The 9,693-nt window shown below is 37.6% G+C and overlaps 1 pseudogene; it reads left to right on the top strand.

Annotated features, from left to right (window-relative positions):
* Positions 1-1,517: 1,517 nt before the first annotated feature.
* Positions 1,518-9,407, top strand: LOC122680004 (annotated as a pseudogene).
* The last annotated feature ends 286 nt before the right edge of the window (positions 9,408-9,693 follow it).

Here is a 9,693-nt window from a genome sequence, read left to right as displayed (position 1 = left end):
TGCTATCCAAAGTCTACAAGCAATAAATGCTGGAGAGGGTGTGAAGAAAAGGGAAACTTCTTACACTGTTGGTGAGAATGCAAACTAGCACAGCCACTATGGAGAACAGTGTGGAGATTCCTTAAAACACTGGAAATAGAACTGCCATATGACCCAGCAATCCCACTACTGGGCATACACACTGAGGAAACCAGAATTGAAAGAGACATGTGCACCCCAGTGTTCATCGTGGCACTGTTTATAATAGCCAGGACATGGAATCAACCTATATGTCCATCAGCAGATGAATGGATAAGAAAGCTGTGGTACATATACACAATGGAATATTACTCAGCCATTAAAAAGAATACATTTGAATCAGTTCTAATCAGGTGGATGAAACTGGAGTCTATTATACAGAGTGAAGTAAGCCAGAAAGAAAAACACCAATACAGTATACTAACACATATATATGGAATTTAGAAAGATGGTAATGGTAACCCTGTATGCGAGACAGCTAAAGAGACACAGATGTATTGAACAGTGTTTTGGACTCTGTGGGAGAGGGTGAGGGCGGGATGATATGGGAGAATTGCATTGAAACATATAAATTATCATATGTGAAATGAATCGCCAGTCCAGGTTTGATGCATGAGACAGGGTGCTCAGGGCTGGTGCACTGGGATGACCCAGAGGGATGTAATAGGGAGGGAGGTAGGAGGGGGTTTCATGATGGGGAGCACATGTACACCCATGGAGGATTCAAGTCAATGTATGGCAAAACCAATACAGTATTGTAAAGTAAAATTAATTAATTAATTAAATTAATTTAAAAAATAAATAAATAAAAAGTCAATAGGTAGAATTTCTATTTCGGTATTTCAAATGCTTAGAAAGGCCTATGTTAAAATCCCTGCTCTTCCCATTCAGAGTGCATGATTTGGATTTTTGTCATTTAGCAGATAAGTCCTGTCCCACTCTTGTGCAAATTCATGAACTGTAGCCTGCCAGGCTTCTCTGTCTGTGGGATTTCCCGGGCATGAATTCTGGAGTGTATTGCCATTTCTTTCTCCAGCCGACCTTCCCAACCAAGGAATGGACCTAAGTCTCCTGCATTGCAGGTGAATTCTTTACTACTGACCCACTAGGAAAGCCCATGATTTGGATTAGCTCTTTTTTTTTTTTTTTTTGCTCTTGTTTGCATACTAAACTTCTAGTCCTATTCTTTTTATTTTCTCTTTTTTTTTTTTTTTTTGGATTAGCTCTTTAAAAATAATTTTAGCCTGGCTTCAATCAGTAAATTAGAGTTTTAAAAGAAAAATTATATGAGAAATTCAGATCAGCATATGGTGAAAAAAATTACTTTAAAGCAAGTTATCTATTTTTATTAAGTTGTTTTAAAGATCTCCCAAGTCAAATCAAATATGGCATAACACTTAAAGAAATAAATTCCAGTGCTATTCAGGAATAAGTCTCTTTTATTTGAGGCTTCTTTTTATTTTTCTCCCAAAATGTATGCAAAAAGAAGAAGGACAAAAATGAGAAACTACACAGAAACAACAGAGTTTATCCCCGGGACTGTCAGATGACCCATAACTTCAGGTTGTGATCTTTGTCTTTCGGCTCATCAACTACAGGCTCAACATCACTGGGAACCTGACCTTTATCACCTTGACACTGCAGGATGCCCAACTCCAGACCCCCGTGTCTTGCTTCCTCAGGAGTTTCTCCATATTAGAAGTGTTATTCACAACTGTCACTATTCCTAAGTTTCTGACCACCATTATTACAGGAGATAAAACCATTTCTTTTAATTATTGTATGGCTCAGTTATTTTATTTTATTTTTTTCATTCTCTTGGGAATCACTGAGTTTTATCTTCTGGCTGCCGAGTCCTATGACTGTTACATTGCCATCTACAAATCACTGCATTACATGACCATCACGAATCATAGTCTTCACACTGCTTGTCTTGGCCTCTTGGCTGGCTTCATTCCTAATTATATTCCCATTACTCGTGTTCTTCATACAGCTCAGTTACTGTAAGTCCAGTACTATCGACCATTTTACTTGTGATTATCTCCCCTCTAACCTAGATAGCATATTAAAAAGCAGAGACATTTTTTTGCCAACAAAGGTCCATCTAGGCAAGGCTATGGTTTTCCAGTGGTCATGTATGGGTGTGAGAGTTGGACTGTGAAGAAAGCTGAGCGCCAAAGAATTGATGATTTTGAACTGTGGTGTTGGAGAAGACTCTTGATGGTCCCATGGACTGCAAGGAGATCCAACCAGTCCATCCTAAAGGAGATCAGTCCTGGGTGTTCATTGGAAGAACTGATGCTAAAGCTGAAACTCCAATACTTTGGCCACCTCATGTGAAGAGTTGACTCATTGGAAAAGACCCTGATGCTGGGAGGAATTGGGGGCAGGAGAAGAAGGGGACGACAGAGGATGAGATGGCTGGATGGCATCACCGACTCGATGGACATGAATCTAAGTAAACTCCTGGAGTTGGTGATGGACAGGGAGGCCGGGTGTGCTGTGATTCATGGGGTTGCAAAGAGTCGTACACGACTGAGCGACTGAACTGAACTGAACTAATACATATATCAAGAAGGGAAGCGAAAAGCAAAGGAGAAAAGGAAAGATATACCCATTTGATGCAGAGTTCCCAAAAAAATAGCAAGGAGAGGTAAGAAAGCCTTCCTTAGCAATCAATGCAAAGAAATAGAGGAAAATAATATAATGGGAAAGACTAGAGATCTCTTCAAGAAAATTAGAGATACTGAGGGAACATTTCATGCAAAGATGGGCTCAATAAAGGACAGAAATGGTATGGACCTAACAGAAGCAGAAGGTATTAAGAAGAGGTGGCAGGAATACACAGAAGAACTGTACAAAAAAGACCTTCATGACTCAGATAATCATGATGGTGTGATCACTCAACTAGAGCCAGACATCCTGGAATGTGAAGTCAAGTGGGCCTTAAGAAGCATCACTACGAACTAAGCTAGTGGAGGTGATGGAATACCAGTTGAGCTATTTCAAATCCTAAAAGATGATGCTGTGAAAGTGCTGCACTCAATATGCCAGCAACTTTGGAAAACTCAGCAGTGGCCACAGGACTGGAAAAGGTCAGTTTTCATTCCAATCCCTAAGAAAGGCAATGCCAAAGAATGCTCAAACTACCGCACAATTGAACTCATCTCACATATTAGTAAAGTAATGCTTAAAATTCTCCAAGCTCAGGGCTGGTGCACTGGGAAGACCCAGAGGGATGGGATGGGGAGGGAGCAGAAAGGGGAGATCAGGAAGGGGGACACATGTAAATCCATGGCTGATTCATGTCAATGTATGGCAAAAAGCACTACAATATTGTAAAGTAATTAGCTTCCAACTAATAAAAATAAATTAAAAAAAAATTCTCCAAGGCAGGCTTCAGCAATACATGAACTGTGAACATCCAGATGTTCAAGCTGGTTTTAGAAAAAGCAGAAGAACCAGAGATCAAATTGCCAACATCTGCTGGATCATTGAAAAAGCAAGATAGTTCCAGAAAAACATCTATTTCTGCTTTATTGACAATGCCAAAGACTTTGACTGTGTGGATCACAATAAACTGTGGGAAATTCTTCAAGAGATGGGAATACCAGACCACCTGACCTGCCTCTTGAGAAACCTGTATGCAGGTCAGGAAGCAACAGTTAGAACTGGACATGGACCAACAGACGAGTTCCAAATAGGAAAAGTAGTATGTCAAGGTTGTATACTGTCACCCTGCTTATTTAATTTGCATGCAGAGTACATCATGAGAAACGCTGGGCTTGAGAAATCACAAGTTGGAATCAAGATTTCCAGGAGAAATATCAATAACCTCAGATACGCAGACAACACCACCCTTATGGCAGAAAGTGAAGAAGAACTAAAGAGCATCTTGATGAAAGTGAAAGAGGGGAGTGAAAAAGTTGACTTAAAGCTCAACATTCAGAAAACTAAGATCATGGCATCCGGTCCCATCACTTCATGGCAATAAGATGGGAGACTGTGGAAACAGTGGCTGACTTTATTTTTTGGGCTCCAGAATCACTGCAGATGGTGATTGCAGCCATGAAATTAAAAGACGTTTACTCCTTGGAAGGAAAGTTATGACCACCCTAGACAGCATATTAAAAAGCAGAGATATTGCTTTGCCGACAAAGGTCCATGTAGTCGAGGCTATGGTTTTTCCAATACTCATGTATGGATGGGAGAGTTGGACCATAAAGAAACCTGAGTGCCAAGGAATTGATGCTTTTGAACTGTGGTGTTGGAGAAGACTCTTAAGAGTCCCTTGGACTGCAAGGAGATCCAACCAGTCCATCCTAAAGGAGATCAGTCCTGGGTGTTCATTGGAAGGCCTGATGTTGAAGCTGAAATTCCAATACTTTGGCCACCTGATGCAAAGAGCTGACTCATTTGAAAAGACCCTGATGCTGGGAACAATTGAGGGCAGGAGGAGAAGGGGATGACAGAGAATGAGATGACTGGATGGCATCATCGACTTGATGGACATGGGTTTGGGTGGACTCTGGGAGTTGGTGATGGACAGGGAAGCCTGGAGTTCTGTGGTCCATGGGGTCGCAAACAGCCGGACACAATTGAGCGACTGAACTGAACTGAACTGATACATATATCATCAGAACAATTTTGAGGATCCCTTCTATCACTCAAAGGACAAAGGCCTTTCCACATGTTCTTCCCACATGATTGCCATCTCCATCTTTTATGGCAGCTGCATTTTCACATACATGAATCCATCAGCAAAGGACAGGGTCTCTTTTGAGCAAGGGAGTAGCTGTGCTAAATATTTCAGTTGCCCCCATACTAAACCCATTCATCTATACCCTAGGATTCAGCAAGTCAAGAGAGCCTTCATGGACGTGGCAAGGAAGAATTTACTTTTCTCAAGGAAATGAAAAAATAAAAGTCTTTTTATTTTTTTCATAAATTAGAGGCATAATGAAATGCAATTAAATAAAACTCAGAACTATTCAAAATCTATTAATTTTCATATTGTCTCCAGAGTTATTTTCCATTACTCATAATTTCACTGACAGAAGCTTTGCAAGGATACTGTAGATATTTTTTTTTTTTTCTATTCAAATTCCCATCTTTCTCTCATTCACTTACCTTCCTTTGGGCTCAGCTTTTCATTCTGTGCTTCCTGATTGGTGCCAGGGGTAAAGAGTCCGCCTGCCAATGCAGGACATGCAAGAGACACAGGTTTGATCCCTGGATGGGGAAGACACTGTGGAGTAGGAAATGGCAGCACACTCCAGTATTCTTGCCTGGAAAATGCTATGAACAGAGGATCCTGATGGGCTACGGTCCATGCTGTCACAAAGACCTGGCATGATTGCGCAGCTGCACGTGTGTTCCACACTGTAACTATGAAACTGCAATTTCCTTCTTTGAAACGTTTACAAGCCCATTTCTTCCACAGTATTTTTTGGGAAATTGAATTCAAACAGAAAGAGGCAGAACAGGAATGCACAAGAGAGATTTCTTTCTAGAAATTCAGGAAACAGTAAATCATGCTAAACACTATTTTTAATTTACTATACAAGACCATGAGAATAATCTGACCATCTTATTAGAGTATTACATATATTATTCTCTCCATACAATGGCCTACTTTGTAATTATGTGAAAAACAGCACAACTAAAAAATAAAAAATTAAAAAATTAAAATTAAAAAATTAAAAAAAGAATTAATGAAATTATAGTTTCTTGAGAAATCAAAAATCTTTTATTACCCAACTTAAAATCTTCTCTGCCATGTAATTTATCAATTTGAGAACAATTATGAATATATACTTTCAAGAAAACTGTGAAATTGCCCCTCTTTTGGGGAACACTTTAAGTAACACATAACAATTTCTAATAAAAGCCTGAAGAATTAAAAATTATTGGAAACCATATATGACTACATTTGCCATAATCAGTTTTATATTTAAATTAATGCTTGAAGTTGAGCTGTTTTTTTAATTAATCAATAGCTGACAGTTTTTACAACTTTCTATTATTAGTGGTTATTTTGAGTTGATATCATACACATATAATGCATTCAACTACCTAATTAAATGAAAAACTTAATTAATAGGGATAAAGACACTGATATTGGCAAAATTTTACTGTATATAAATTTGAAATGTTCTTTTGTTAAAAATTTGTATGTTCACTCTGCTTTAAGCATTATAATGATTAGAATTTAGAAGATGATTATGCAAGATCATGCAATCATGCAATTCTGGCACTAAACTTTTTTTTTTTGCTTTTCCATGAAGCCAAAATTTTAAATAATACTGAATGTTATCCAAACTCATCTCACATTTTCTAACCTTTTTTCTATAAAGACTGTATTTGTAATTCATTGAGCCAAATTATTCCTGATATGCATATACTGTACTCAGTTGAAAGTTTAGATCCATACTTGCTGAAAAACAAAGAAAATAACTTTAAACATTACTAAAGAATTTTCCAGTTTGGAAAGAGTCATGGAGCTACTATCTCCTACCTTCTTGTTGAATCAATAATTTCTACAGTTAACTGGAAATATTTGAAAATACTGAAGTTTAGAATTGATTGATGATGTGGGTTCTTGATACCTGAATAAAAATATACCATAAACTAGCGAGTTATAGTTCCAGGAATTAAAAGAACTGTAAATTTTATTACAAAAGATATGAAGGAGTTTATGTTGATATCCAATAATGTGGCTCTTTAACTCTACAAAAACTCTTTAGTGGTTATTATAAAGGTTTCAATCAGTGTAAACATTTTAATTATCAGTATTGGAAGTCAACACAATTTGTGTCTAAAGGACACTATATTAATAATTTAGAATTTGCAGACCATAGCGTCCCTGATAAAATTACTCAATTCTCCCCCTCTGTCATACAAATGCAGCTATAAACCATATGTGAATGAAAGGGCTCAGGTGTGCCCAATTAAACTTTTAACACAAATAGGTGGTGGACCAACTGTGACCCATGGACAAGTTTTTCCATAAACATTGGCTAGTATATTATTTCTTATTTAACATAAGTTAATTTGACTAAAATTTGAAAATTCAATAAAAGATGTAAGATTTTCAAATTTAACAGCAAATGTCATTTATTTATTTATTGTTAAGAAGGTGAATGAGGACATCCATAAAATATTTATAGAAGAAAAGATGAGGTAAACATTTCTAACTCATTTTTGGACATTTACATTGTTTTTGATATCAAAAGATTAAGTGAGAAAGTCACCAGCAATTTGACTCATAAGTAAGGGGATAAAGCACTAAAAGAAATGATCAAAACTAGTATTTCATGTTACATGTGGCCCTATCCCAAAGATAATTTATCTTTAGAGAATTTACATGTGGAATTTGCCTCATCAAAAGACTAAAAATGAAAAACAAAAGTTGAAATGAAAATCATATATGTGATGACAAAATGCAGTGACCATTCATGATTTTTTAAAGTCTCTTAGTAAAATAGAATAAAACATTATTTCAATAGCATGAGTAACCTGACTAGATCATCACAATTGGATATGCTACATGCTCCTTGTCTGGCTCTAATTTGAACAAGCCAACAAAAAAGTGATGTTTTGAGACAATTGGGTATCTAGGATTATGTTCCCAGTGGCTCAGTGGTAAAGAATCCTCCTGCCAATGCAGAAGACTCAGGAGACATGGGTTCAGTCCCTGGGTCAGGAAGATCTCCTAGAGGAGGAACTAGCAACCTCCTCCTGTGTTCTTGCCTGGAAAATCCCATAAGCAGAGGAGCCTGGTGGGCTAGAGTCCATGGGGTCACAAAGAATCGGACACAACTGAGCAAGTGAGCATGAACTTGCACAAGTGTGTGCAAGGTGGTAAATGATACCAAAGGCGTTTTGCTAATTGGAAACTGCATCAGGATTAAGCAATATATATTTTAGGAGTTCATACTGAAAATATACAGGTAAGAAAAAGTTTGCTGTATAAGTTCTAGTTTAAAATACAACAAAATATTTAAAAGTTTTTTAAAAAACAGGTAAAACAATATAAAATAGCCTTCATATCTATTGAATCTGCTTGACCTGCACTTGAAACTATTTCTCCAGTTCTCTATCCTAGTGTATACTTGAAAATATTCAAAATTTAAAGTTTACAGCAAATATCATTTTTAATGTTTTAAATTGTAGCTGTAGTCTTGGTAAAATCAGTTATAAGATGTGAAGGACCACCATAACTGCTTTATTCAATACTCTGCTGGAGATTCTATCCAGGAAACTAGTTCAACAAAAATTGAAAAATATCAGAAATGAGAAAAAATAAACAACCAAAAATCATTCTTTGCAATTAACATGATTTTCCTTCTAGGACCTTAATGTATTTACACTAAATGTTTCTTAAACTGGAAAGTCTCCCTCTTCCAGATAATCACATGGTTAGCACCCATCCCTCCTTCAGATCTCTGTCCAAATATCACCTCAATAAAATCTACCCCATTGACACTATTTAAAATTATACTAGCTCCCCACTTCCAAGCCATTTCAGTTTTTTCTTCCTCTTCAAAACACTTACTATTATTACATTCATGCTTATTGTCTCCATTCTCTCCCACCCCTCACCCCATGAAAGCAGGGATATTTGTCCACTTTGTAAATGAACTGGTTCACTCCCAGCAGTGGTGTGCTGGAGCCTGTCTGGATCACATCATGGGACCCAGTTGTGCACAGGTTCTTGAAATCTGTCCCGGTAAGAGACTTTGCCTTAATATTTGAAAGGACTGGCAACCCAGTCCAGGATTCTTGACTGGAGAATTCCATGGACAGAGGAGCCTGGTGGGCTACAGTCAATGGGGTCGCAAAGAGTTGGACACGACTGAGCAACTAACATTTTTTTATCCAAATAGCGATTCTTTTCATATTTTGTTTCTCAAATTCTTTAACAATCAGTTTTAAAGATTTTATTGAGTACTGGATTATACACCAAAATTATTGATTATACACCAAAATTATTTCAACATATTTATTCATTCAGAAATATCTATTGTGTATCCACCACATGACTGACAGATGTTCTAAATGAGAGAATAGTAAATGTTTAACAACTACCTCTCAGAGGTGAAGTTGAGGGGCTGATTTGTCAAGTTTTTCAATTTCTAAATCTAAATCAAATTTTTGCACACTCAGTGTGACATGTTGTTTATGAAGTTACTTCATTTAGCTCAATCATTTTGGTTTTTGACTCTTTTTTTTTTTTAATAATTGTACTTGTTTGTTTATTTTGGCTGCACCGGCTTTCTCTAGCTGAGACTGGTGGCGACCGCTGTCTACTCACCATGTGTGAGCATCTCACTGCGGCGGCTTCTCCTCAGGTGGAGCAGGGCTGCAGGCGGGAACGGCTTCAGTAGCTGCAGCAGGCTGACTCAGTAATCGCGGTCCCCGGGCTCTAGAGCACAGGCTCAGATTTTGTGGCAAACGGTCTTAGTTGCTCCATGGCTTGAGGAATCTTCCCACTTCAGGGATCACAGCCGCATCTCTAGCATTGGCAAGTGGATTCTCTACCACTGAGCTACTAAGGAAGTGTAAGCACTTTCTTATTAATACTCACAAAACCGATTCACCTCTGTCTTTTCATAACACCTCATCAGCCCTCTGTTTACTTAACAAATTACCCTGAGAAAACAGGAAAGACTA

This window comes from Cervus elaphus, chromosome 22, assembly GCF_910594005.1.
Source record: "Cervus elaphus chromosome 22, mCerEla1.1, whole genome shotgun sequence".
Classification (NCBI taxonomy): Eukaryota; Metazoa; Chordata; class Mammalia; order Artiodactyla; family Cervidae; genus Cervus; species Cervus elaphus.
This window is presented reverse-complemented; position numbering and strand designations above follow the sequence as displayed.